Genomic DNA, 21976 nt, shown 5'->3' with positions numbered 1-21976 from the left:
AGATGCAGTATTGACTTGACTGCAGCAGATCATTCTACTTTAAAAAAAAAAAGTCATTGAAATTGTTGTGTTTTCAGTGTTTCACTTTTGAGAAATCGGCATCTTCCAATGGCCATATGTTCTATTGGAAAAATCTCAAGTAGTCTTAGTTGTAGGCACCCAGATGATACTCCATTTCATGATATGTTCCATCGTATGGTATTTAGTACAAAAAAAAAGAAAACAAGAAAGTGATAGTGGAAATGACACCAAGGGCTGTCTTCAGAATAACCGGTTTTGAGTCAAAGCATTGCTTACAGCTTTAATTTCAGCAATATTTATTTTAATGTAGGATACTTCCATTTCATCTCAGATTGGGCCATGTCCTTTATGGCCTATTTGTTCCCATTAAAAATTCCTAGATTATCTGAGCCTTTGACTAGCTAATTATTTATTAGTGGTTTTGCATGATATTCTGGTAAATGAGCTTCTTAGAAGATGAAGTGAATGGTAAAGTTGGTTTGAGTGGAACAAGTTGGCACTGTTTAATGTAGCAGAAGCTTTATGAAGAAAATGGTCAACAGTTAGTGCAAGCATGCAATTTCTGGAAAGTCTTTCTGGAACGTCACAGTCTCTTCCCCACCTTGTACCCCATAACTATATACCCAGGTCTTAAGCCAAAAGCTGAGTACAGCTATTCTATCATTTTCCTCCTTGACCACCAGCAGGAGAAAAGGTTCCATTTCAGCACCTAACTCCCATTTTGGTGCTAAATGTCTGTAGTAGTTACAAGAAAATCAATAAAAATACGATCTTAGACTTCAGCCATAGTTTTTTTATGCCACCACTTCCCATCTGTATGTGCAGCCCTCTAATTTATAATGGGTACTTAAAAGATACTTATGGCAAGAACAGAGAACTGCTCAGCGTGGGCAGTACAAGTACTTAAAAAGATAAAGGAAATGAGTCCCAGAATCTGTTGAGAGGGTCAGGGGAAGCCCAGGTTCCTCTGGCTGTACAATTTCTGCTATGGCACTGAAGGTCAAAGGTGAGAGATTAACTTGTGAGGTGAGCAGAAAACCCCAGAGTTTTGACTCATGAGTGGAGATGGCTTGCACTGGTGTGATAAACAGTTATCACTCCAAGCTATTTGCTCTGTCCCCTCTCTTTGAACATATGAGCTTGTTCTGAAGTTTCCCCTGAACCATCACATTTTATTATCCAGCATTTTAAATAATGCTTTTTTAGACTTCTTTAAATTTGCTTAGGCTACAGTCTAGAATTGTGAGCAATAGCATTTCAAAAATCTGCTTCATGAACATCTCAGGCATTGCTCTAGCACTGGTGAAGAGCTGGGGCTGGTCAACACTAGATATCCCAGTACCCAGCACTGGTTCTAAGTTATACCAGTTCCTTGTGCTCCAGCTTTGAGGCCAGGTTCCTTCTCCATCTGTCTTCCATCTGCTTGGCAGGAATGCCGATCTGATGTTCTGTACCTAATGTAGTGTGCCTACCTTACTATTAGATTTGAAAAACACAAAATGCTCTGAGGAAATCCATAATATATACGTATTTTTGAAAGCTTGGCTAGAAACATTTAAACTTCATGCTTCGATCAGGAGAGTTGAAGCAAGCAAGATCTTTTTTAAACTCCCTTCAGAGCCCTTGTTTTCAGTATTGATCCAGTTTTGCTTTTCCAAAGGAGTCCTGGCTCTCAGAATTACAAGCAGGAGATAAAAGAAGCTCACTACAGGCACAGCCTTTATGCTAAGGCTCTCAGTGTCTTCCTGAGATATTGAAGGTCTTGAGGCCAATGGAATTTCATCGTTTCTCCTCTCTTTGAACTGTCACAGGGATACAGAGTCTTTCCTTTTGATGGTGATGTATTGTCTTTTAAGAATGAAAGTTCATTTTATAGCTGAAGTCTTTCCTTGGTGGCAAGGAGAAACTGAGGCAGGAAATGACTAGATAGCACGAGGGAGCATGGAATGATTTTGATGAGAGCAGACTTTCTGCAGATACTGCTAGCTGGACTCCTCATCTGTTTTCTGTTCATGTGACTTTCAGTGCTAGTAGCTAAAGGACTGGGAGGATCAGTTCATCTAAGTATACAGAATGGTAGAAACCCCTTTGGATGTTTTTAATTGCAAAACTCAACTAGAAGTTTAAGGGCTGTGCTAAACAGAGTGTTTTTTCACTTAGTGTCATAGGCTTAGCAACATGCATTGTACATCTAAGCGATGTTTTTAATAATAAAGGACTGAATAATGCCGTCAGTGCTTTTCTTAATTCCTATAAAATTCAAAGTCCAAATGTGCAACAATTCCCATAACAGAGTGGCTGGTACCTTTGTTGTTCGTTCCCAAACTGGAATGGTTAAAGGATTAGTTACTCAGCAGCACTCCGCGTAAAAGATCAGACTGGTTTGCATTTTTTTCTAAGGCAATTCACCCTTCCCTGTGGCAGAAAAGGACAGTTGTATTTATACTGACAAGAACTGTAAATCAGACTTAGAATAAACGTTGACACTGGTTCTTTATTATTTCTGGGAGTTGGGATCAGGTATGCCTTACATTAATGTTCCAGCTCTAAAAGGCCACAGAGTACTTTCCAAAAACTAAACAATACACATGTCCATTTTTTGGATTGCAGCTATAGTACATTGCAGCCCACTGCTCAAACATCTGTTAAAGGAATGGGCCCATTAAAAGAACACTGTGTTGCTGTGATGTGGTGATGCATTTTAATAGTCTCTTGCTGTACTTTTTCATGCTTTTGTAGTTCTGCGAAAAACCAAATTCTCCTCCAGCCTTTTAGTTAGTTCACATGAACTTACTTGCCCTGGGGCTTACTGTGGGTTCCCCTTAAAGAAATAGGGTTACTACTCAGGTATTCTTCTTTCTTAGCATTGTGTTCTAAACAAGTCTTGCAAAGCCTCAGTTTTCTGCCAGATGCAAGGACACGAGGGCTTTGCTGGGTTGTTAATGGAGGGCTTAAAAGATCTCTGTTTCCAATGTGATTCATCACTCAGTAGTGTCAGATAGTCGTGGCAGGATAACTGCTCTTACGTAGTTATTTGCCTGGGGCTAATAGAATTTCATGATAATTTTTCAAAACCTCACTAGCCCCTTGCCCATGCTTTCTTCTCTACGTTCACTTAAACATTTGGTTGTGACTAAAGTGCTTGCATATTTTATTGCAAACCATCTTGTTTTCTCAAGCATTTATAGGTTTGAGTCACAACTTTCCCATTTCTGGCAGCAAATAATGATTTGAGAATGGAAGACTGACCACTCCCTTGATCAAATTAAGATATTTTTTACTTTGTACAATGCTCCAGCTGGAAATGACTCCTTTTTTCCCAGCATGACCCTGCTCTTCTACCCAGAGAGAAGCTTCCATATGTGCTTAAAGATTAACTGAAGCTGGGGGAGTTGCACTGTTGCTTTATTATTATTATTGTTTTATTAAGCAAAAGTGTGAATTTTATTCCATTTTTTACAGGTGAGGATAATTTCTGAAATTCAAAGCCTAAAAGCTCAAAATACAGGTGACTCTTTCCACATGATATGCTGCTGAGCACCCACAACTTTAGCAGCTCTAGGGTCTCCTAAGGTCAGCTATCTAAGACCTTTTGAACCAAATTCTAACTTTAGCTACAAAATATGCATGATTTATATAATTGTGACTGTAAATGAAGGCATATTTCAGCCTCTTGTCTTGCTAACATTGTTATAGCCAATTGTATTCTGAAGCCTGAATGTTCTCTTTTGGTATTGAACAAACCCCACAGGTGCTTTATCTGAAGCATAATGTTTATAGAATGTTATGGATACTTGACAGTGATTTGCCATAGTGTGCCTTTCCTGCTGTGGGAAGTCCCCGGGAAGGGGTTAATGTTGTTTGAACATTTTATTTCATCACCACTTTCTCTATGCATTCTAAAAATATTTTCAAGATTTGGCCAAGACCAGGAGCTGGACTCAAAAACAAGTGCTGTATCTTTGTGGTCCTGGTGTAGCTCCTCAGTTTAGGGATGATGACGACATATTGTTGGTCACTCCTAGATTAAAGGTATGGGCGCAGAGAAATAGTTAAGGTCAGACTGGGCCTTGCTAGGCTTAAAGCAAAGGCTTTTACCAAACTGAATCCAACCTTTGTTTCCACTAAAACAAGGGCAAAAGCAGCAAGCCTACTGCACGTGCTTGGCAGAGCAAAGCCATGGTTTAATGCTGCTGTGAGAGATGGCCTCTTGAGACCTGAAGCTTCAGAGCCTCGAAGTCAGGAACTTAATATAAACAAAGAGTATAAAGAATAGCACCGCGTGTGCCTGTATAAATAGTGTACAAATCCGATTGTAATGAGACATTCCTGAAGTGATTTCTAAACTCTCTCATCTCAGACAGGCAAATTCCCTGTATGTTACACCACTGGGGGCCATGGGCAGGAATCACCAATGATGTGTTTCTTGGGCCTCGTGGTTGCAAAAGCGTGTCAGGGAGAAACATCTACAGATGCCTGGGTTGTACAGAAGAAACAGAGAGAATGGCTAAGGCCACCAAATGTGGATAGTTTATTGTGGCCCTATTGTAACTTTACTTATATCATGAGGGATTTGATATCTTCTGCTGACTTTATAGTCCTGGGACCTGCCTTCTGGCTGTGATTTATTTTTCTAGTTAAGTCATTGTTCATCATTATGAACTGAGATTATTTTTCTGTGTGTACTTGACAGAAAAGCATTCTTCAAGTTACACACATTTTTAATTTTCAAACAACAACAACCCCCCCCTTTGCCCTTCTATAATTATGGTACTAAGTAGTTATAACTCTTTACCCTTTGGTCTTCACAGCATTCTTGTCAGATTAGTACAGAGATAGGCTTAAATCAGATTGCTGCCTCTGAGGCACGCAACCAGCCCTGTGCTATCAAGAGCTGTTTAAATCTGCATCCAAATGCAGTCCTGTCCAAACACCAGGAAGTTAATGCAGAAACACGCCACTAAGGCAAGGCCGTACAGTCACCAGATGTACAGTGCAGAAGTAATTGTGTTGTTATTGCTAAGGCTAAAATCCTGCAGGAGTAAAACGTAGTTGAGGAACCTGTTGAAGGGGAAAGAAAGAGGCCTGTTAGTTGACCTGGACAGATGTCAGGTGAAGGAATGCGACTGACTCTTAAAAAGATTTGGAAGATCATTTGGGCAGTCCTTCCAGGCCACCCAAAATTTGGCCTGAAGTGAAGAGCAGGTGCACCCAAGCACATCAGAGGATGTTCCACCTCTCCTGAAGTTGTGGGGTTGCGACTGCATGGCCTTTCAACATCCAGATGCTTTTCAGAGGTGAAGAAGACCCACAGCGAAGGATGAGGGAGCCCTATCACAGACAGCAAGGGTTTAAAAGGCTGAGAACTCCTTTTCTGACTTTTCAGTTGCAGCAAATCTTGTACAGTGATCATTTTTGACACAATTAAAATTTTCCTTATAGTTGCTTAAGTGCAATGATAATCTCTTAGCTAAAGCAAAACTTGATATGTGATAAAGAAGGACTCAAAAGCTGAGTAGATAAAGGAGTGTTTAATTGTCTTTCAGAATTCTTCTCTTCATGCTATTTAGCAGACTTTTGCTACCACTCAGTACATCTCTTTGTCCTATATATTTTTTTAAGCAACCCCCAAAAGCTCCCTAACTTTGTTTGCTTCTTGTTTGAAAGTCTTTGTGGATATATTTGCATTTCTCTTCTCACTCACCCCCTCCTTTCCCTTTCCTTTGCTATCCACATGTAAGCTTATCATTCTTTCTACGGGTAAGGAATCCTGGTTGTCTTTGTCTCATATTTTGAGGTCTGCTGAAAGGGGGAAGGGGTAGAAACTTAGAATGACTCATTATTCTTGGCGTCTTGAATGCTGGAATCATCTTCAAAGGGAGTCTTAATTTGGGGGCAGTTGCACATATGAATCCCAAACCTTTGTAAGTTCTTCCCTTTCCTCCTCCTCTCTCCTCATGTAGTCCTAACAGATTTGGCAATTTCAGTTAAGCACGTCTGTGCAGTTTTTTAAAATCCATTACATAAGTTTGTTAGTTTAAGACTCTCTTTTTCAACATATGAGCCTAAAATGGCTTTGATTTAAAAATGGAACTTGGCAGGGAATTTGTTCATATGGTAAGATTATTTTTTTTTTTTTAGTTTAGTTTAGTTTATAATATGTTTTAATCATTTTTGGTGTTTTCAAAACAAATGGTGAAATATGTTTTTTTCCCTTCTATTTTTGGCTACCCTCCTCAGAAAGGCCTTACTTCTTTCTTGTGTGTTTAATTTGGTTCTTTAAGAAGCCTTTTTAGATACAGGGGCCTTATGCTGCAAAATGTAGACTTAAACATCCCTATGAAGTGGGAAAATGTGGAGATAGATCCTGCTGTCCACGACTTTGCAACTCAGGGCTTTTCTCTGATGCCAAGCATAGGGTCACTAGCTGGGGCTCAGAGTATATACAAACATAGAAAGAAAATGGAATATGAGGAGGAGAGGGAGGGAAGGAAGTTTCTATTTTCATGATCACTGCCTCCTAGTTATCTGAGCAATTATTATTTTAAGGACATTTTTTTCACACTCTGAGATGCAGCCAAGCAGATTGCCACCAAACAAAACTTTTTCTCCTATTCCCTAGACACAGGGACTCTGCATTTCCTGATTGACCCTAATTCCCCTGAATTATATTCTTACAGAAAATTTCTTTTATGGTCTTCTTAGCACAGGAAATAACTCATAGAAGTGGTTTTTGCACTTCAGTCGATGGTTCAAACCATGCTTCTTGTTAAAATGTGTGCAATGGAACTGGCTCCTAATTTTTCAAGGGATCTTCTCTTCATATACCAAGGTCCCAACTCTGTAGGAAGTGGACAGGCAGGATATGAATTGAAACCTCCATGCCCAAGGCAAGTGCCCTCATCCTGGGACCTCAAAATAACTTCTTTCAAAGAAATGGAAAGCTCATCACTTGGCCTGCCAGTTGTATCCAGTTATGCAGAAGGCCCTAGCAAATGTTTCCAGCCAGACTAGCTGAAACAGAATGCATTTCATTTCTGCGAAGGATAGCAGCAGTGAGGAGCAATATCAGCCTGAGGAACAGCCCTTTGTTGAAGCAAAGGAAGAGATGATCACCCAAAAAAGGCTTGATGGAGGAAAAAGAAGTTGAAATAGCATTTCAACTTCGTTAAGGTAAAGGGAAAAATGTTTTAGGATCCAAGATGGGCTTTGGAAGATTAATCTGAAATAAACACTCACAAAAATAAGAAAGCAGAAGGCGTGGGTGGTTATGGGGATTAGTACTGACATATGGAACCTATCAGCTTGAAGTTACATATTTATATCTGACCTAGATCACTCATGTTCAAAAGTCATTACCGTCTGACAGCTGTTGGGGTGGCCTCCGTGAAGTGACTTAAGGGTGTGAGCCCAGTTTCTGGTAGCAGGTGTCCACACTGCACAAAATCAATCTGTATTAATTGGGCCCTACATCTTGGAATCTTAAGCAGAAAGATCAAGTAGTAATTGTTCACCGCAGAGACCGTGCTGTAATATTTTATCTTGGATGTGCCTTCAAGGAAGGAGTTGAAAAACTTTGGCAGAAGTATCATAAGAAAAGGCAACACAGCTCTTTGTGTGCCTGTTCTGTAGTCAAAGTCAGGCCATCAATTTTTCAGATCTCTTGGACCAGCAGATTTCACTAGCACTGCATTTACTCTTACAGTGTGCAGAAAGAAGGTATTGCATAACTGTCAGCTCATGCAATGTTGAATATACATCCATTTGATTTCTACTTTTGGATCATAATAATATAAACAGGAAAACTACATTTTGAATTCATTAAGTTTTTCCTCCGCTGTTTATATAAGATAAAAACTTCTTTTTTTTTTTTAAGGATTGATTGGTGTCATGTACATATTCATTCACTTCTGTTTATGCAAGATAATAAGAGTATTAACATGGAGGTGGAATAATGGTGTTTATAATTCCATCACCACTGTTTATATAAGATAAAAACAGTTAGAAAAAAAAAAAGAAAACAGAAAAAAAAAAACCAGTGAGAGAACATTTGCTGTTATGTACATATATTATTTTTTTCCACCTCTGTTTGTAAAGAATATAAAAGGAAAGAATGTGTAACAAGTTGAAGAGGAGTTGGTTTTCTTTATAATATTTCTGGGCTGTTTACCTAAGATAAATTAATTTATAGTTGATGTAGCCTGGGAGAAGAGAATTGGAGTGAAAGAGTGAACTAGTGGGGTTGTGCCTGATATTCTTAGTACATTGTAATCCTCTCCTTCATTGAGAAACGTGAAAGATGTGTGCTGAACCTTTCTAGTGGGAATACGGTACCACCTGTGAGGCAGGGGACATGTGCTGATGTCGTGCCAGCTAACACAGCAAGCGCTGCCAAGGGGTAAGGCGTGCTCTCAGGGAGGAGGATTCTGAGAACAGCGACAGTAGTCTGAAAAGATCTCGTGAACGTTAAACCCCTTGGTATCATAGTCGGTGGACTCAGTCCAATAATTGTGTGTCTGTATGACTCCTTTTTGTTCTGCAGCTTTGAAGTCTAATCCTAATTCCTTAAGGAAGAAAGGCTTGTAAAATGCCTGCATTTCGCAGAGGCACGGAATGTTACCTTTGATACAAGATTTTGTTGTCAGCCCTGCATCATAATTAGGAGTCACCCTTGCTCATACTCTGGACGTAGACATATTGACAGAGCAGGGAGGCTGGCAGATGTATTTCCTTGGGATGAACGCTGGTACACGGTTTCTCAGTGTCAACCAGAAAGGCCATTTATAGCTAATAAATGAGCAACCGTGTGGACATTAACACATGCACACATAAAAAGTCCATGAGTATTCGCTTACTTTTACAAATGAGTTTGCTCCGGCTGCCGTCACACCCTCCATGTGTTTGCTTTGCGCAAACATTCGAGCGGGCAGGCTTTACTCTAGTGAAGGCAAAAGGCCCACTTTAGAGTCACATGCTCCTATTCTCTTCGATAGTGAACTATCAGCTCATGCATGTATTTACTCTGCAAGTGGTAAGTGCTGTGAGATGTGGCTTTGCACACATTTCTCACCTCCATTGTGCAGTCAAAGTAAGCAGCTCAGGAGCTATCCTGACCTTCTGCAAATGGCAATGGACATTCATATGTGACTAGCTTAAGTATAAACAGCAAGAGAAAATTAAACTGCATCCCTAACCAGGAAGCCACAAAGGGTTGGTAAATCTTGGGAGTATCACATCAAAAATGCTTTCTTTCTCGAAAGAATTCACTTTTAGAATTCCATAGTACCATTTCTCTAATCCCGAATGAATCCAAATCCTAATGATGTCTTCATCTCTTCTTCCCAATTCCTACTTCAGCTCAATAAATTGTCTCTGCAAAGCAAGCCATTTAAGCACATGCATGGGTCCATTTCTACTAAATAAAACCTGAAGTAAAGGTTAAATTTTAATTACATGCTGGAGTCCCATTGCATTCGCACGTTTGAAGTTAAGCACAGGCTTGAGTACATGGTTTCAGGGCTCAAGGGTTTAACATTAATCCAGTCAGGAGGCAAAAACAATGCTGTTCATCTATTGTGTGATATGGTCGATTGCATTGGTTGATCCCACCTCTGCACCCTTGTTCCAAATGTCAAGTACTTGAAGCAGACTACTGATGCTTAGTGAAGAGCAATGCTCAAGGTAGATTTTAAAAAAAACCACCCATAGGCTGCATTGAAAAAAAAAAGTATTGCAATCTGCTGGTGGATGTTCCGAAAGCAAAGAAGGACGTGAATGAGCCAAGGAAATGATTCCTTGAAATTCTCTCTCTACTTAATACCAGCTCCTACTTCCCCAAGTGCTGACACTGGGATGGATGCAAAGCACCAGGATGGATTTGTCGGCTATGGAGAGAGAGCTAAAAGGGGCTGCAATCAGAAACTTTTATTTTTTAGGTGAACATAAATTGTCACAGGTACAAAACGTCATTTCCTGAACCAAAGGCTACTGTCATCGCTATCTCAGAGCATTCCAACACACAATAATAAGTATCTTAATTATGGGGTTTCAGCGCAAAAGGCACAGAAATTTTACTTTTCAGAGTTGTATAATCAAGTTGCTCCACCTTGCTATTAGGCATGAATGGCAGTAAGCGCTCCAGGGAAGCCTGGAATTGAAAGAACAGCAGGTGGGGAGCAGTGGGTCAGGATGGGTATGCGTTTAGGAGAGCTGTGTGGGGAGTCCAGAACTAAAATAGCGGGAAGTGCTGTAAATTGGATTGAACACATCGCTAGTGGACAGGGCGAAAGATTATACAGCATTTGTCTGTGTGACCATAATGAGCTTCTTTCCCATAAAAGATTTGGGGAGAAAGTACTGTGTATGAATAGGGTCCCCTTAAGAAGCACTTTTAAAAGAGCTCATTTTCGATTCCAATCATGTATATGCCTCAGCAAGACTGTTGCCAGATGCTTGCAGATCTGAAGAAAACAGCCCAGCCCTTTTCTTATCATCTACCAGAGATGACAGACTCTAAAAACTCAATGGCACTTTCGATAACTTCTAACAAGAGCTGGGACTTGCCTGGCTCCATTTGTCTGGTCAAGGCTGTATTTCTGTGATTTATCCCATGGAGGTTTTCAGCAGAACCTTACACTTAGTGTCTAAATTAATGATATTCCTTCCTTTTTGCCATGACAAAAACCACTCTGCACTATATACTTTATGCTAAAGTTTTTGTCATGGACATATTCTGTAAAAGCTTTTTCAGCTTCGTCATTTTGACAAGCTGATTCCATTAAATCCTTCACGGTGATCGCTTTTGTATGGTGCGGGTGGGAGACACTGTTTGCTTGTGTGATTTTCCCTTCTTTGGAACAAGAAAACAGTGATCAACTGCAAGGTTACGTGGTATGGCTTATCTCTGTCCTTTCCAGAGCAAAATATATTTTGAGGAAATACAAGCATTTCGGATAGAGCAATCTTAGCAATTGGCCTGTGGTTATTAGTGTAGTACAGAACTTTTCCTGGAGGCTCTTTCAGGATGTAGACACAAACTCAACAGGTTGGTTTGTTAATATCTGTGTCTATTAAAGAGCTCAGGCCACAGAAGACGTTTCTCCCCACTGCGTTTCTCACTGTTTCTCACCTGCGCTGACATGGAAACAGTGGAGTGTTTTGACAAAGGACAACCTTCTTAGTTGTTCTCAAGTACGTGATTAACTCAAAATCCTCTGGTGAAATTTCACCACAGTGTGGCAATATCTTTGTCAGATACCTTGTGCTATCTGAGGTACCAAATGAGCCTGGACAAGTACTGCTGGCTCTGCCCCTGCCATAGTGGTAACTGCTAGGTATTGGTGATAAAAGCTACAGATGATAAATTAGAGATATGATAATGAAAAAAAAAAGATTGTTAATTTTTAAATTAGTTAATTTTTTAATTTTTAAATTCATCCCCTCAGGTGAGGAAGTGAGTTATTTTAACCTCAGGTTTGTGACATGAGAAAACTAAGATTTTGTGACTAAAGTGAAGAGGGAGCTTAGGTGAGGGACCAGATCCCACAAAATCTGTCCCAAGCACCAAGGTGTGCTTTTTTATCTGCCCTTGCTGCAGATTGACACAGTACCTCTTTGCTCTGTTTCTAATGAAGCCTGTAGAAGTTTTCATACTGACTTCAGTGATGGGCATGACCACTGGTCTTTTCAAGCTAACTGTCAGAACAGAATAGCATTGCATACAGCCAGCTTTTGCATAAAAAGAAAAAAGAAATCTCAGTAGGCTGCCAAGGGTATTCAAGCATCTCAGATTCCTTAAAGTATTTATCCTTGCCACAAACAAAAAGCAAATTTTAAAGCCTTTTTTTTTCTTGCCACCTGCTAATGGCTGTACCATCCTTCCTTTTCCAGAGCATTTCCACAAATACTCATATTTCTCAGGCTGACAGCTTTCTGATCCCCAAGACTGAATAGCTGGTTATCTTGGCTTCCCATCTTATGTAGAGTTTATCTCCCTCATTTAAAACAGAAAAAGCACCATCCTCACGCACAGACTATTATCCTGGTTGGGTTGTTAAAGTTACTGTAATGCTGACTTTATTTTCTGTAACAGTTCTGAACAAAATGTTTCCTTTGAAAGGTCTCAGACCTCTATCCTCCCAACTCCTAATCACAGTAATAACCAACCTCAAGGAGTCATTAGTGAAAACTCAAACAATATCTTGTAACAAGTCAGTTATGAAGAAATTGGCATAGTTTATCTCTTTGATTCGTGTTCTTATGAAAATAATGGGTTGCAAAATAAAGCTAGCATTGCTCTTGTGCTATACAGTATCCCTTCAATCTGATTCTTTCATCTTCCACCCACTGATCTCCCAAACTAACATGGAATGTAACTCTGCAATATCTTTACAAGATAGAGTTTGTCTACAGAAGTGATATGTTCTTACACTATAATGCCAGTTTATTGTGCTCCTTCTTAAACTGACTCACCTGTGAACATCCTTTTAATTTCTGTAACTTGTTGCAATTTCAGATAAGCTGGGAAGATGTTATAATGATTATATTCAAGCCCAGCCTATACAGAAAGGTTTAGTTTTCTGAAGCATTTAGATGCAACAAACTATGTAAACTGAATTTGGATAACTTCTTGGAATTGTTTGCTTCTGATTTTGTCTTTGTGAAATAGACATTATGCTTTGTAGGGAAGCTGATAAATAATGTAAACTATGGCTTGCCACTAAGAAACTGTAAAATCTTTGTATCTGCTGTTCGGTTTGGCTTCAGTAATCAAAGAGATCAGCTTTTCTTCATTGAAAGCAGTAGGCAGATGGCTTTTTAGGTTTCTTTAAGGATTTTTATTCTCACTTGATGTGTTTCAAACTGTAAACTGGATATGAAAAGATAAGAGACCATTTTTCAGTTTTGCTTTATAGATTAGAATAGCTTGATTAGAAGGGACTGACATGGCTCAAGTTCAACTGCCTGACCAACTTAGGGCTAATTGAAAACTAAAGCATATTTTCGAGGGTATTGTCCAAATGCCTCCTGAACACTGACAGGCATGGGATATCAACCACCTCCCTAGAAAGCCTGTTCTAGCATTTCACTGCTCTCAAAGTAAATCATTTTTTCCTAACGTCCAGTCTGAACCTCCCTTGGCACAGCTTTGTGCCGTTCTCATGCATCCTATCATTTAGTATTGAATCAACTTCCATTCTTTCATTTATTCATTTCCCATGAAATGGGAATAAGGACAATTCCTCCTGTATAACAAAAGGTAACATTAATCTTGTTGGTGACATTTTTTTTTATAAATCAAGCTCATGAGATATTCATACTGAACTCCGAGAGCTTCAAGTCGTATTAGTTCCCCTCTAAATGGGCTGTATTGATTTGGCTGAACTATACTGATTTTCAGATAACTGGAAAGCTTGGAAAAGCTCCCAAAACCCTCAAATATTCTTGAAGATCGTCCCATCATTCTGTAATGGTGGTGGTGGTCCAAAGGTAATGCCTCCTATTTATTTCCTTGAAAACTACAGCAGATAGTTGTAGTGACCTGCTGTCACTGCTGCTGAAACACACCACCTATCACTTAACTGTGCTCACATCCACTGTTTGGTCTCATCAGTGTCCAGCAAGCATTGATGAATGTCAATGGGTGCAACTTCTACATGGAGGAATCCAATCCTATGCCTTTGTTTCATGCCGTTTTGTCAGACTGCCCTTCTGCTGCCATCTGTTACACAGCAACAAAATGTAAGGGAATACTGGTTCAGCCTCTACTGCCATTCCACCAGCTTTAGCCTCTGACACTGTGGGCCAACATAATAACATAGAAGGCATTACTTTCAGAGCGGCCCTTGTATTATTCCACTTGTTGATCGGGTCAGCAAATGAAATTGCCTGGCTGAGGTACTTCAGGATGGCTTGGTGTCTTATGAAAAAGAAGTTCAGGACTGGAACAGTGTCACTTCAGAGAATGAAACCTTTTGGAAAAGGTGCTAGGGACTTACAGCGTGGTTTCTTTTATATTATGTCTGATAGAAACATATACCTTTTGTTTTCAATTACATTTTGTAATAATTTGATTCAATCAAAAGTCTAGTGTTGCTCTCTATTTGTATTATCAAATGGTTTCTCCAGTTAAAGACAAAGATTAGTGGCCAGCTGAGCCACCTGGCTATCAGCACTCAAACCCCCCTTTCTGTAGGGTCATGAGGGTCACAGAGAGAGACATGATCAAACAAGGAGTGAAGGAGGGAGGTGATACAGGTAAATTAGCAGTAGCACTTAAGTTTAGGGACAGGATCAGATGCAGTGTAAGAAGATCAGACTCTGATTAGAGACTGCCTTCTTACTTCTTCTGCCAGTCATCCCCATCTAAAGAAAAAAAAAAATGAAGAATTCAGTTCCCCTGAAACTCAGTTTTCAGGGCACGTGTCACAAAACTAACTGCATGCTATAGAGCACATTGTTCTCATACCAAATAAAAAAGGGAAAGCATTGTTCCCAGGAGCTGTTTTAGAGGATCTTTATAAGATAGTTTTGATTTATTTTAATAAGCAGAGAACAAAAAGAAGCAAGTGAAAAATAATTTTCCAAGTATTGATTATGGCATCTTAGAAAAAAAAGTTGGTTCTCCTTCTGGAAAATTCAGAAAGGGCACATATTTAACCTGTCTTTATGGGCACTGAGGGCCTAATGTTTCACACACTGGTGCAGCTGCCATAACCCTGGTGACTTCAGTGGGTCTGCAGGGGTTTACATGGGAATGACATACTTTCTGTAATGCTTTTTGTCTAGTTCCAAGTATTTGTGTTTAAAGCAGTACAACTGTTGAAAAAAAAAAAAAAAAAAAAGAGCACAAACCATATGATTATGGATTTGAAATCCTTACAATTTTCCAAAATGATCTCGCTGCTGCTTTGCTCCTGATTTAAGTCACCCTCATATTCAAGTCCTAAAACACTGCACAGAGTACACAGATCTCTCCAAAAGGAACAAGCCAGATTTTTCAAGTGCAGTGTAAGACCAGCCTGAGGCCTCCCAGACTTTGCATTACCCCTCCCAGCTCCTCTGCAGCCCCCCAGCCAGGCTTAGCAGTACCTCCCACTCCATCCCACTGTGTTAGCTCAGCTTTGTGATGCTTACAAACTCAGTGCCCTTTAGTTCTGATCTGCAGTGCCTTCAGGGAAAAATGATATATCGGAGTAGTTATGTCCCAAATTGAATGTTAGTCAAATGTTAAAATGAAAGAAATATTATGGAAAGTCAGCATGTCTCACTTTGGAAATAAATTACGTAAAGTACACTGGAGTGTCATGGCTCTTGGGACCACATATGATCCAAAGATAGCATTTAGAGGAGTGATCACAACATTGCTAGATTTATCAGATCATCATAGAGGAACATTAATACCCAGAAAGAAAATAACAATTAGCAACAGAAAGCTCCCAACCAATAACTTAAACTCATTTTCCAAGGTCAATTCCTCATATTAGTAACCTATTTATATGTATCACTAGAGTTTATAGCAATTATCTCGTTATTAATAGAAGACAACAAGCCCAACTTCACTAATTGCTTTACTTAATACAGGCGCATTTGGTTCATAGAACCGTGCTTTTTCAACTTTGCATTTCAGTTAACTTAAATGTAGTCTAATTAAATGGCATGGTGTTATGTGTTATGTGATGGTACTTTCTTATTCTCTGTAGTCTGACTTCTTTGGCACTGCTGAGTTGAGAATGGGTACCTGAGTGTAGGTTAAAGGAATGTGGACCCTAGACCAGAGCTGCAAACCTCCAAGTGGGGGAAATAGAAGATCTGCTTCTCTGTGTATCTCGCAGGAAGGGGAACATGACTTGATGTGGCATAGTTGATAGTGTGCGACAAGGGATCCAGCTTGTTAGCTGCCAGATTGACACCGTGCCTCAGAACAGCAGATTTACTTACATCCATGTGCAGAGCTAATGTTTAGGATGCAATCAATACCTTGAGGGTTTGATACTGAAAGACACATAACCTTTAGATAGATATCCTTGCATGTTTAGGTAGACAGGTGTTACAGTTTCTTCTATCTAAGGTTTTCATCTGTTTAAGGACTGTTGCTTGTGTGGGGGCCTTCCTTCTGCAGGTAGGCGGTGCTGTGTGAGGCTGCAGCTGTGACATAGCAGCCAACCAAACAAACCTTCTGGTTTACCTTATTTTTACAAATTCTTCAGATGTAGTCAGTAGTTACAGTTATTGAATGTTACATGCAATACCATTTCATGCCAACTTGAATTCAGGATCCAAGCTTAAAATGCTATGTTTAAAATAGAAAACAAGAATGTATTCAACCCCACTTTTTTTTTTTTTTTTTTTTTTTTTTTTTTTTTTTTTTTTTTTTTTTGCTTTTTGCTCATTTAGCTCTCATTTTGCTGAACCTTTTACAGCAACTGCTGTTAAAGCTGTAACGTGCTGTTGCTTCCGAGAGTTCTCCTGCTCTTCTTTGAAAGAAGTTTTCCTCAGAGGTGTTTTGTATAGAGACTTTTCTTGTCTGAAGTTCTTCTTAGGGAGCTGGAGACCTCCAATGGATGTTAATTAGAGTTCAGTCTGCAGATGTAAGAGATTCCTTTTCTTATTTCATCTACCTCATTGCTTTCACTGAGAACAGCTGGTAGGACTTACTTCGGGCTGAGTTACCTGAGGAATGAATCAGCTCCTTCATGGCTTTTTCTTTAGCTTACAGAAACATGAAAGTTCAATTTTCGATTGAATTATTTTTTTGTCTTATCAAAACATATTATCTACCCTTGTTGGCAAACAGTGTGTGTTGAAAAATCTATTCCATCAAGAATTTTCTCATGTATTTTCTAGTTAAGGGTCTGCAAAGTTTTTGTTTGTTTGTTTGTTTGTTTTTTAATGTATTTGTGTGTGTGTGCATGCATAGCACTTATTTGAAGTATCCTTTTCCCCTTGCATACTTCTAAATTTGAAAAAGGCAAGGCTATTTTAGCTATCCTTAATTAAAAAAGAAACAAAAAAACCCTCTCCTTTTATTACACTTTCTAGTCCAGATTTAACAATCTTAAGTAATAAATTATATACCAATTAAAGAAAACATTAGATATGTATTCATAAACCCACAATAATATGTGGTAAGATAAACCGCAAGGTTTTCTGTCGTCAAGTTTAAGAGTGAAATAAAAAGTCAGTTACCCTTTCCTCTGTCAAGCAAACTGCCTTTGGAAGATGAGTAATGGGCATATTCTCATTAATTACATTCCAAAATTTTTCTCAGATCATTGTTGTGTTCTTAATACAACCACTAGTTGCGTATTTATTTCATTAGAAGTATATATGCCTATAGAATCAAGTTTTTTAGTGATACATAACCAAAGCACTTGTGGAAGTATGCTCCAGTGTATGGCAATATACCTTAATTCTAACATGTACAAAAACTCCTTAGCATTTTTAAAGATCATTTTATCTTGATTCTCCTGAATAGTAAGCTAAGACTTGATATATGACCATATAACTGTCCCTCAAACTCAAGTCACATATTGCCTTCAATTTGTGCTTTTTCACTGGAATAAGCTGTCAATTGTAAAACCATCTCAGTTCATCACTTACCTAGCTCTAACTAAACAGAATGATGTTTATTTCCTTTCTTACTAGATAGAGCAGCCAGCCCTTCTCTTAATACTTGTATGAATGAATGAATTCACAGCTATGAGGGCTGCACAGTGGCATTGTCCCTGTTCTCATAGGCACACAGAAGTAAAGATGCCTAATTAATCCTTTGAGAAAACTATTGATTTCAAAGAGAGCAGGATGGGGCTTCTGAGGAGGTCAGGATTTGCAGAATCCTGAATGTTTCTACCTGAATTTTCAGGTAGAAACAGGTCTTCTGGCCTGTTCCCATGCTTTAGCACACGGCTTAAGTAGATGTCATTATCAGTCCCCAAGCAGATACCATTGTGCAATGAGGACTGTTAATACAGAGGAAAATGAAATTCTAGATAGTTGGGTAGTTAAAATAGGCATCACCTCAAGAAGCACGAATATATTAAAAAAAAATAGTTGAAGTTCCTCCATATGTTGCCATGTAACTTTGGCTGATGAGGTTCCCTGCCTCATGTGCTTTCTGAGGCTGAAGTGTTCTCATATGTCTGGTATCATAATATGAAACAATGGTTTGTGTTGGAAGGGACCTTAAATACCATTTAGATTCAACCTCCTGCAGTAGGCAGAGACACTTCCTGCTCATCCAGGTTGCTTAAAGACACATCCAACCTGCCCTTGAATACCTCCAGAGATGGGCATCCGCAGCTTTTCTGCACAGCGTGTGCCATTGCCTCACCACACTATGAGTAAAGAATTTGTTCCTAAAATGTAATCTGTATCATCTACCCTCTTTTTGTTTAAAACCATTAAACCTTTTCCTATCGCTACAGACCCTAGTAAGAATCTTTCTTATAAGCTCCTTTAAGTTTTGAAAGACCACTGTGAAGTCTCCCCTGAGAGAGCCTCTTCTCTAGGCTGAACAAGACCAGCTCCGTTAGCCTTTCTTGGAGGGAGATTCTCTAGTCCTCCGATCATCCTTGTGGCTTCCTCTGGACACACTCCAACACTGTCATGTCTTTCTTGTGCTGTGGACACCAGAGCTGTATGCTATGGTAACATTTAACTGCCTTCCTGTGTATTTTTATAATTAATTCTAATACTATAGCAATTTGCATTTCTGGATTCCTCAGCAAGATGATTGAAAGGTGATTTAATTGTGCAGCACTGCCAAGGTGATTGTTGGCTATAGCATGAGTTAATGTGGAGGTAATAGGAGATATCACAGGGACTAACATTTTTCTGGCCATTAGCAAAGGTGACTTCAAAAAGCAAACGATAATTAGCATGGGTTTCACTGAACCAAGTTTCCATCTGCTGCTATTCACTGGATTTTGAGCTGCTCCCCTTTGCTCTCCTATTAAAGATTTGCATGTATTTTCTTGTGTTCCCAGCGAAAAGGACACTTAGGGGAAAAGGATATAAATCAACAAATAACAATGTAACCTGCAGAAATATAAATCTATGTAGATTAATCCATGTTTCCTAAATTGCATACTGGATTGTAATTCAATCAAAGGGTATGGGTCTTGTGACGTTTATGAACATTTATGGATAGCATGAGTGCTCAGATTAAAATGTCAAACCTGGTATTCAGTTTAGAATCACATATTATTGTTGCTCATTAATATATAAAAACAACAATTATATCCACTGAAATCCTCAATTTAATTTTGTTGTAATCTGTCTGCTTTGTCAGAGATGCAGTGTAGCCTCTCTGCCCCCTCAGATCGTTTTCAGGGCTCCACTGAATTTCAGATGGAAGTCTCCCATTCCACTGTTTTTTTGCAGCACAGCACTGGTTCAGTTTGGCCTCCTTTGAACTGAGGGGTTCTGTACTAACTAAATTACTGTCTTCATCCACACTGGGACTGAACTGTAGTTCATATACAGAGAAGGTAAAGTGCCTCCAGGAGGAGAGGTATGGCCAGACTCTGCGTCTTAGATTCAGTATGCTTGGTAGGTGGCATGTGATAAAGCTCTCCCCTTTGCCACTTCCGTATTGGTAAAGAGTGAAATTGTTTTGAGGTAAAAACACTCCGGTTGGAATTATCTGAATCCATCTGCAGTTCTTCCTGTTTGAAGTGGTCCATAATTTATAAAGCTGCTGAATGAATAACATTTCTCATCTTGGTAGTGTTACGTCTGAGAGATCCTGAATCGTTTTCACAAATGGAGCAGAATTGCTGTTCTGATGGCTAACTGAAGCCATTTAGTGAATAAATTGTTAGAAGCAACTAGATTCGAATTTCAGAAAGAACTCTGGCAGCTAAGATGTTAATTCCCTTGAAAGTAAGTGGTACTTGTGCTAACAAAGGTTAAAAAATTTCAAGTCCTCAGGTGGTTTACAGCTAAAATTTTACCAACTTCCACTAAAATTTGACATGAACGCCTAAGTCTCCTTGAAAATTATATTTAGATTCATAAATCAATTACCTGCTTACATAGCATAACTAATATGACTGGATTTTACCATCTAACTATCCATAAGTAGAAATTCTTCAGCATTTAGGAGACTAATTCTTATTAAAATCCTTGAGATTCCTAAGTATCCTTAAGGTTTATGTCTTACTTGTCTTTTTTGCCTTTGTGATTTAAATGGCATATATTCACACAGCTGAGAAAGTGGGCAGAATCTGCCCACAATGAATCAAGATCAGATTTAAGATTAGCCGCTGGCTATCCTGTCCAATGGCCAAAACAGCTTCCAAGTAATAATGATTAATTAACACTAGGAATTGAATATGAAAAAAATCAGTGGATTCCTTTTGTCTACCCCATGAAATAGAGCAATACTGGGTGGAAAACAAATGGCAGAGAGACTGGTACTTATTCTGCCTATAGTACAAAGAACTAAGAAAAATAGCTTTCTCATACTTCATTTTTTATGTATTATGCAATAGTTTACATTGAAGAAATCCACTGTGTTAATATAATGTAATTAGGTTAAGTATGTCTCTTGTGACAAGCAGTGTCGTATGATGAAAAGTTTCAACCCAGCATTTTAATGGTTCAGGTTCTGCTCATGGTTTCAATTAAGTCTGAAAGATTGCACGGGGCACTGAGAAGAGAATTTGGCCCACTTATCTCCAGCATACGTGTGCTACAGTTATCTAACCTGGAACGAAACATAGTTTCCTCAGACACATTTTGTTTTTCAAATACTTTACATGGAAAGTTTTGGGGTTTTTTAATATATTTTTAAAATAAAACTTGTAATCAAGTATCTAAACCAATTACGATCATTTAAAAAGTTATGGTGTTTCAGTTCTGGTGATTTGCCAGATTCTGGTTTGCAGATTCCAGTATGTTCTGCTTGTCCAGGCTTACCCTACAGTTTTAATTGGGTATGACAGTCTTGTTCATTCCTTACAGCAAAATCTATGGTAATGTTGGTGTAAGTCATTACTCAGCACCTCCAGAGTCTCAGGCCATAATTTGTAGAATTCTTTGGCATCCTTGTTATTAAAGTTGCTTGACGCTTTTCCTTAAGAGAACTTGTTTTATATCGCTTATAATACAGCCAAAGTCTAACCACTGGGCTGAAATTTTCCATTCTGTGTTTTTTTTCCCATGCTGGATGCCTCCCACTTTTTCTTATTATTTTTTTTTTTTCTATTTTCTTTTTTTTTTTTTCTTTTTTGCTCTGGGACTCCAAGGCACATTCTTTGGCTCAGACCTCTTGTCTAAGGTTCTTCCATGGTGCAGCTCACTGTCCCAGCTGCCCAAAACCCTGAAAAAATTAATTCCCGGCTACCAGCCACTGCAGTCCTTTTCATACAGTTGTGTCTGTGGGCTTCATGCTTAAATCTCCAGGAGCATTCTAAAAGGCAAATAAGGGATGCATGCTTAGCAAAGCAGGGTTTTTTCCACCAGAATTTCCCTGTTAATTTTCATCAGTTATGGATTTTTGAAAAATAACAGTGATGTGCTCTCCCTCATGCTGACCATGTCTATCTTATTCCATCTTGGGGCACTTCAGCTTTTCAGTGGGCAGCATCCATCTTTTCATCTGTCTCATGCAAGTCTTTCATATGTGTGCGAATAATCAGTTCCCTCTTCTTTAAAAAGAAATTTTGCAGTCAAATAGGGCCTCTCTGGGTGGCCTATCCAATAAATGCTATAAGCATCTTGTTTGCTGCCTTGCAGTTCTTATAATTCTCTGTTCTTTGCTGTATTTTTTCTACCACCACTGCTGGATGACCTAACATGAGATAAGCATACATGCTTTCTCATGCACTCATCTCTAACACGCCCATAATTCCCACAAATAATAGCTACAGCTCCGAAGAAATTTTCTACTTGCCTTCCTTCTTTCTCTCCTGTGACAGCTCCTCCTTTTTCTTCACTATCTCAACTTAGG

This window comes from Tetrao urogallus (genome assembly GCF_951394365.1).
Source record: "Tetrao urogallus genome assembly, chromosome: 1".
NCBI lineage: Eukaryota > Metazoa > Chordata > Aves > Galliformes > Phasianidae > Tetrao > Tetrao urogallus.
This window is presented reverse-complemented; position numbering follows the sequence as displayed.